At 36.6% G+C, this 8865-nt stretch overlaps 1 long non-coding RNA gene across 2 annotated transcripts; it reads right to left on the reverse strand.

The window, feature by feature from the left end:
- Positions 1–1743: 1743 nt before the first annotated feature.
- Positions 1744–7307, reverse strand: LOC140513323 (uncharacterized). Of its 2 annotated transcripts, XR_011970140.1 has the most exons (4): positions 7234–7283; positions 6337–6507; positions 2932–2997; positions 1744–1984 (listed from the first exon to the last, which is right to left on the reverse strand). It is a non-coding gene; the product is annotated as an uncharacterized lncRNA (long non-coding RNA). The 2 variants fall into 2 exon arrangements; XR_011970139.1 differs by lacking the exon at positions 6337–6507 and having other exon boundaries at positions 7234–7307.
- Between the last annotated feature and the right edge of the window lie 1558 nt (positions 7308–8865).

An 8865-nucleotide genomic window follows, 5' to 3' on the forward strand; every position in this document is an offset into this window, starting at 1 on the left:
CTTTTATCTCAGGTCTCACCTTTCTTGATTTTTCTGCAGCATCTGGAATTGGCCATGCCCTCCACCTGGCTACTTTCACATTCCTGGGTTTTGATGACTGTTTTCTTCTATCTGTCTAATCACACCTCTTATTTTCCTTTCCTGGATCTATGTCTTATCCTTTATACATGGTCCCTCAAATATGATTGTCATTGGGATTTCATCTTTTTTGAAATGGACTGATCTGACTATTATCTTCTTTCTTCTCCTACTTTTCCAGTCTTTTTACACCTTACTCCTGGACACATACTCTTTGATCCAGTGGTATTGATCTTCTGGCTGTTGCACAAACAAGATGCCCTATCTCTCTGCTCCAGGCATTTTCTCTGACTACTCCCCATGCCTGGAATATTCTCTCTCCTCCATTCCAATTACTGACCTTTCAGTCCCAAATAAAATCCCACCTTCTGCAGGAAGCTTTCCTTATTTCTAGTGCCTTTCCTCTATTAGTTATGTCATATTTATCCTCTATATAGCTTGCTTTGTATATATGCTGTATTGCTCATCGGGTTGTAAGCTCTTTGCATACAGGGAATGTCTTTTATTTCTTTTTGTATTACCATTGCTTAGCACAGTGCCTTTTACATAGTAGGGGCTTACCAAATGTTTATTGATTGATTCTTTTCCTGGGAAGTAAAATTGTATAATGCACTCCAATGTAATGAAATTCTCAAGTCCAAGTCTCTGTTCTAGCCTTTCTCTTTTTATATTTTCCCATGGGTTCCATGATCATGTTCAATTAGTTGTCTCCCAAATCTAGCCCTCATTTTTAGCACATATACATGTTAAACATATCCTTGTGGATAGATATCTCTAACTCAACATGTTACAAAAAGAAACTCATTATCTTTGTCTCTAAATGTGCCCTTTTTCTGAATTTTCCTGCTTCTGTGCTGGATTCCACAATTCTTCTGGTCACCCAGACTCACAATTTCAGAGTCATCTTATATGCTTCACACTCCACAATCCCTCAAATTTAATCAATCAGTTTTTATATCTTGTTGGTTTTACCTCCACAATATCTCTCACATTTGTCTACTCTTCACTCACATTCCTAACCATCCCAGGAAAGGCTTTCATCACTTCTCACCTGGCCAAAAGTCTTTTAGTTTTTCTCCCTGAATTCATTTTACCAGTTCAGTCAATTCCTCAAAGTGATATTCCTAAAGTACAGTTCTGACCATGCTACACCCCTGCTCAAGAAATTCTAGTGTCTTTGTACTGTTTCTAAGGTAAAATACAAACACCTTTATTTGGAATTTTTTTGCTCCAACCTATATTTTAAGGTTAATTTCACATGACTCCTGCTCAGAATCAGCATTCCATCCAAACTAGCCTATTTCCTATTTCTCTGTAAGTAACATTCCATCTCCCACATGTCTATGGTTTTGCACAGACTGTTTTGCACTTAAAAATGTATTCCTGTTCAACTTTACTTCTTGGAATCCTGGGACTTCTTCGAGGCTCAGTTCAGTGCCATATCCTACAAGAAACATCTGCTAATTTTCCCAACTCCCGGTTATTAACATCGTATACCTCCAAAAAAATTACTCCATACTTACCTATGGACCTGTCATTTCGCTCAAATGAGATATAACCTCCTTGAAGGCTGGTACTGCCCCATTTTTGCCTTCACATTTCAGGTGCCTGGTATAATGTCTGGCATCAAATAATCATTTAATAAATGCTGACTGAATCGAAGAATTAAAATTAATTGAATGTGTATTTTAAAATCAGGTATTTAAAAATTAGGATAAGCTCGGCAATAGGTTTCCTTTGTCATAGCACATACAAAGCCCTTGCCAACTCACCAACTTTGGGAACCAGTGGAGATCAAGTTAAGCTGATTTCCTGGCATGGTTCAGGACTGATGCTCCTATTCATATATCACATTGAAAGCTTTTCTGAGAATCTGCAAGCAACATCTGTTTCAGGGGGATGGTTTCTGTTGAGCAAAGCAAATGAAGGTTAATTAGGCCAAATGAGCTGATGTACACAAAGAGACAGAAGCAGGGTCATAGAAATTGTGAGACAAAGTCCATCAAGACATCATGTCAACAGATGCCCTCTCTGCTTGTTCATTATTTGCTAAGGGGGTTGGTCACCTAATCATATAGAAATTTATTTACTTCTTTTGTTGTGACAGGTATTTGGTAGTTATGGATCTTAGCTCACTAGATATCTCTAGTAAGAAGTCCTATCTATAGAAAGGAGGTAAAAAGCAAGTTAAAGAGTTGGCTGATGTTTCTAGTCTCACACAGCAGATGGGGCATTTGTCTATCATTCAGGACATAGTAGATAAGCAGGCACTAGGTATTCCAGAAGAGAGTGAAATAAAAATACATTGATTTATTCATTTGTTTAATAACATTATTGGGAACCTATTATTTGAAAATCCCTTATTATGCAATAGGAATATGAACATGAAATTAACAAAGTCCTGGCCCAGTTGCTAAAGACAAGACAAATATAGAAATAATTATGATATAAGATAAAATAGGATAGGCAGAAAATAAGACAGACAAATTGCTAAAGCACATTTGAGGAGGAAAACATGGGGTAGAAGAAGAAAGAGAGGAGATGTAATCAAATCAGGTTGTGGCTGTCCAGAAAGAAAGGAAAGACCTGAAGTCTTGGCTAGGGAGGGAAAGTAGACAGGACTGGCTTCCTGAGTTTGGAAATGTTCTTAATATGTATATCTGAGAGGCACAAATCATCTTAGTTACTCTCTAGAAGCACAACTTTGCCAGTTCTTATAGTAGCAGTGATTTGTGTGAGTCTGTGTGCTTGTGCATGGGCATGCTGAATACGTATTTTGGCAGTAAGCTTTTCCAGAATCAACTCTTAAACACTTAAATTCTTTCTTGCATTATACTTTTATTAATCACATACCATATATCTAGCCTTGTGCTGAGTATTATGGGAGACACAAAAGATGACAATTTCAATCCTTTATTTCTAGAGTGGGGGGGAGGAAGGGGAGAAAAAAATTGGAAAAAATAGTTAAATGATAACTTTATTATATATTTAAAAGAAATAGTAAGTTGTACTAATTGATTTGAAATTTCACATTCAATTATCTGTTTTTCTATTCTACTGTTATGAGAAATATTTGTTTTCTTAAGTTCAGAATAAAATAAATAAGCATGTAAAAAAATCTGCTTGAGAAATGATGTGTCCATTGATAATGCATTGTCCACTCCACAAGAGAATAATCCAGATCATCCTATAATTAAGGTTATAATGCACTTGGCACAGTGCCTAGCCCATAGTAGGTATTTAATAAATGTTTGTTGACTTAAGAGAGAAATGATTTTTCAAACTATACTATATGAGAAATAGAAATTGATTTTAAGTCATTTGCAAATTAATTCTATTAAGATATATTAAAAATAACCTTTTTACTCTTGCTTCTTTACCTTCGAAATAATTTTTCCCTTTCTCCAATCTCCCATTCACATACTTCTCAGTCTTACGGTAAAATATTGGATTATAACACCCTATTGGAACAGGGAACAATAAGCTGGCCTCCAAACAAACACACATGCTTACATGCATCCTGTGTGTGTGTTCATCCTTCGTTGCCAAAGAAGACCATGCCATCAAAGAAATGATGACATGACTTGCACTTGACTTTGTTTTGAATGAGAGAGGGTTGTGCAGGTCACCAGCCTCACTTCTCCTCCAGAGCCATCTGAATCCAGTGACCAGATATTCATTAGGATGACTGGAGATGACCCAGGATGAGGCAATTGGGGTTAAGTGACTTGTCCAAGCTCACACAGCTAGTGAGTGTCCAATAAGAAAGAACAGGTAATAAGAATGAACCATTTTGGTCCCTCTAAAGTTGATGCCCCCATAGTTTTCTTCTGGTTCTCATCATTGTTTTCTGTAGTCTGGCTTCTGACATCATCAACCAAGTGAAAATACTTTCCCCAAAGCCACTAATGATCTCTTAATTGTCAAACCTAACGTCCTTTTCTCAATCTTTCTTGACTTCTCTTTGACGCTGTCAATCACCCTCTTCTTCTAAATATTCTTTTATCCCTAAGTTTTCATGATTTTACTCTGTTGTGGTTTACCTCTTATGTCTGTGGATGTAACTCCTCAGTCTTTTTGGTTAGATCTTTATCAGATCTCTCAATGGTTGGTGTCCCCCAGGGCTCTGTCCTAGGTCCTCTCCCCATTCCTATTTCATATAGTAATATCATTAGCTCCAATAGATTCAATGATGATCTTTATGCTGATGATTTGCAGATCTATTTGTCCATCTATAAGCTCTCAGTTGACATCCACAGTCACATATCCAGCTACCTACTGGATATCTCAAGCCAGATAATGGCATAGACATCTTGAACTCTACATATCCAAAATTTACTATCTTTCTACCACAATCCTCCTCTTTTCCTAACTTTTCTATCATTGATGGAGACAACACCATCCTCCTAGTCCCCCAGGCTTGTAACTTGTAACTTGTAACCAAGATATCATCCTCTACTCCTGTTTCTTACTCCTGTCACAGCAACCACACTGGCACACCCAGGATGGCTTGCTAGAACAGGTTTTTTATCTACTTTTCTAAGGAAAATAGCATAAAAGGGGGTCAACAATGTACTTTAATACATTCACCAACAGAGAAAAGACAAGCAGAAAAATAAAGACAGACAGGGCTTCTAACTATCTCACCATAAGCAATACATACATCACAGATCAACAGACAGATTCAACTGTCTGATCATTTCATACATACTTAGTTACCAGAGAGAGAAGCACCAACATCTAGGTTTTCAAAGCCAGGGGGTTCCTTAACAGGCATCCAGAGTCTCATTTGGCCATAGCACATGAACATTCTTCTCATGAGTGAGCCTCCAAAGCAAAATGCTAACCTCAGAATATATAGGGAACCAGAAGGCATCACAACTCACATGCTTCAGTGCTTAATTACCAAAGGTGCGAAAGCCTTCAAACAAACCTCCCCATAGGCCTGCCCTTTCCCTTTAAACAAGCTACTCCCCAAATGGGCTCCATGTGAGGCCTATTAATAGGCAAGGAAGATCTTTACCTCCCATTAACGTAAATCTCATTAACATTACAACTCTCTATTTCCAATCTGTTGCCAAGGCCTGCCAATTTTCTTTGTAACATTTCTCCAGTACATTCTTTTCTCTCCTCTGATACTTCCACCACCCTGGTACAGGCCCTCATCACTTCATATCTGGATTATTGAAATAGCCTGCTTGTTGGTTTACCCTCTTCAAGTCTCACTCCACTTCAGTACGTCCGTCCTTTGTTACCCTCCTATTCAATAAACTCCAGTGATACCTATGGACCTTTCTGAGCAAACATAAAATCCTGTTTGATTTCAAAAATTATCATAACCTATCCCTTACTCCTTTTCAGTCTTCTTATATTCTACACCTCCCCACACATGCACACACATACTACCATATTTTGATCCAGTGACACTGGCCTCTTTGCACAAGACTTTCTACCTCCAGACTGGGGTTCCCCATGCCTAGGGCCCTTTTCTCATCTCTGTCTCCTGTATCCCTTAGGGTCCTTAACATCCCAGCTAAAGTCCCACTTTCTACAAGAACATTCTCTCTTTTCCCCTTAAATAAGTGGTGTGCTACTAAATACTTAGCAGCCAATTCTCTGAAAAAAGTTAGTATAATTATAAGTTTAATCTGCATTATCAACCTATTGTCAATCACTTTCTTAAATGTAGATAATCAATAATATATTAAATCAAGCTTTGATTTGTAATATTTGACAATTTCCAAGGTATAAATGTTCACATGTCTTTAATGCTACAGACTTCCCTCTATTGAATATTTCCAACTTATCCAATATGTATATTGTTTGTACATATTATTAGATTATGACCTCCTTAAGATCAGGGACTGTCTTTTTCCATTTTTTGTTTCCCCAGATGTTAGCACAGTACCCAGCACATAGGTGCTTAATAAATGCACATTGACTCACCATCACATGTTGCTTTGTGAGTTTGTGTAATGTTTGAGTACTGGAGACTATTTTGGTTTAAGTACTATGAGTAAATTAAACAGTAAAACATGGTTAGGCATGAATTACAGGATTGGAATTCATTTCTCTACCTACTGAGTTTGTGGGCAGGAGGATAAAAGCAATTAGGGGTGAGTTATTGCACCATCTTCCATGGCCTGGACAGTTTTATGGTGATTATAAAATTTTATTATTAATGGTTAGGTGTTTTTGGAGAAGTTGTTAATTACACACATATATACATATATATTTATAGATAATTAATAAAAAGACCAGAAGTAGTTTGGTGAAGTCTTTCCAGGAGGCAAAAGCAGGGGCAAAGAATAAGCTTAGCTGGCAATAGGTGATGGTGAGTTGAAGGCATAGGTCCATGAGAAAGCTGTAGGCAATTCATCAGAGAATGTCTGAGCTATTTTTAAGATTATCTAGAATAACCATCTCATTCTGTAGAGAAAGTGAGACAAAGAGAAGTTAAATGATTTACCAGAGGCCTCAAATGAAATTTATGTCAGCAATAGGAGTAGAATAATCCATTTCTCTTCCTAATGACAAAGTTAACTCAGCTTGATCCATTTAATGTGGGAGGTAAGGGAAATAAGGTTTGGGGAAACAGAGAACTGGCTAACATAGTCCAAAAATAAGTTTAAAAGCTAGCTCTGAACTAAATTGACACAATGCTTAGTCAAAAGAGTTAAACTGGTCTCTTTTTTTCAGATCTCAAGTATAAGAATATGAGAGGTTAAGAAGATTCATTGGAGGACTAGTTAATTACCAAAAAGTTACTTGATTTTGCTTATGTATCCCAAAAGTCAATTGAAGAGGTAACAGTAACAGCTGTCATTTATATAGGAATATAAAATTTAAAAAGCATTTTATGTACATGATCTCATTTAATACTAATCACAAATTTTCTCATTTTTCAAATGAAAAATCATATCAACTTATGAAAGTAATGGAATATTGTTGTTCTATAAGAAACTATAAAAGGCACAGTCTCAAAGAAACTTGGAAAAACTCTTAAGAGCTAATGCCAAATTAGAACCAGGAAGATAATTTATACAATAAAATTTATACAATAAAAACGTTGCAAAGACAATCAGTTTCCAAAAACCTGAGAACTCTCATCAACATAATGACCAGCCACTATTCATGATGAAGGATGCTACCCACCTCTTGAGAGGGTTTTATGAGAAAGTTATGCTGACAGTTTTAGAATTCTCACTGTTCTGAGGGAAGTTTCTGACCCAGACTCTCTAGTTGCCAGTGAAAACATGGTGATGGGGGTGGGTGGCAGCCAGGTGGCGCAGTGGGTAGAGTCACTCATTAGCAGTGTGACCTTGGAAAATTCAGTTAACCTCTGTCTGCTTCACTTTCATCATATAACATTGGGATAATAATACCACCTACCACCCAGGGTGTCTGGAGGGTATAAATAAAATATTATTTCTTAAGTACTTACTTTATTATATAAAATGCTATTATTATAATAATGTTTTGTCCAATTTGCATTCTCTTAAAACTTAAATAAAATTATTTTTCATTTCATTTTTATGGGCCATGACTGTCTCATTGAATTCTGACCTTAAGTCTGAATTGTTGGACTGGACTAGGATAGGCTCCCATTTTATGACCCTGTTTTACGCTATATAAGTTTTCTATTTCAAAAGTATTTTTGTCAGCGTTCTCTATTTTGCTTTCTAATCTGTTCTGCTACCCTATTTAATTTTATGGAAGAGTTTGTCCCATTCAAATTTACTGAAATGATTTTTAATTGTGTATTTTACACTATTCTGACTTCTTACATTATTCTTCTTTTCCTTATGTTCCTTTTATGCCATGAAGAAAATTGTGAAGGAGAGAAAAGAAGAAATTAGATAATCCCTAATAATGAACTGAGGTATGTAGCTTATCCACAGTCACTCCCCTCTCCACCTTGTCCAGGCTGGATTTCTAGTTCTCTTATTCTTTTCTCTTTTTAATTCTCCCTTTATGATCAAACTCCAGAAGTTGTTTTGTTTTATTGGTGACTATTCCTTTCCTAAACCTACTGCCCCCTGCTATCTTTTTCCTACCCCCAGCCCTATACATGTTAAGTTTCATCCATTTCTATACCAAACTCTTTATATGTCTGTGTGGTCAACCCTCTTTTGTCTAATTAGAAACAAGAGCATTCATGAGATTTTTTTCCTTCATTGCTTCCTCCACGTTTTTATAATCTCCTCATTCATCTGTAATTATGAGAAATAGTAAAGTCCTCCTGTGTTCCCAATACTCCTCTAGTATATTTTCTTTCCCAACTTTTTCTTTCCTCTCTTAAAATCAACAACTCTGAAAAAAAAACCACACCCTGACTTTATGTTTGTCTTACCTAACCCACTCTGTGATCCTTGAATATATTAGTTTCCTAAAGGGATATTTGTCTCTTTTCCTGCTGTATAAAGCACTTTTTAATCATAATTTAATCAATTCTTTCAATTACTTAACCATATACATACATACATACACACACAGAGGGAAAAGAGAAGGTGAACGTATGAGTATGCCTGTTGTGCTTAGTTGATACAGTCTCCACATGGAAAAGGCTAGAAATCCTATTTGCAGAAAATAATGGAAGACCCTGTTCCCCAATTTTAGTGTGCATTTAAATTGTGTAACTGGCTAATTCTTTCATTGACCAGCTAACCACATGGTAAAGAAATGACGCGCTGATTGGTCAAGGAGCCAGAGCTATGGTAAATTCAAGAAACACTAACAAAACAAAGTGAGTCTCTTTCTTTCCTGTTGGCTGCTGTTTGAGTGGAT

This window comes from Notamacropus eugenii, chromosome 7 (assembly GCF_028372415.1).
Source record: "Notamacropus eugenii isolate mMacEug1 chromosome 7, mMacEug1.pri_v2, whole genome shotgun sequence".
NCBI lineage: Eukaryota > Metazoa > Chordata > Mammalia > Diprotodontia > Macropodidae > Notamacropus > Notamacropus eugenii.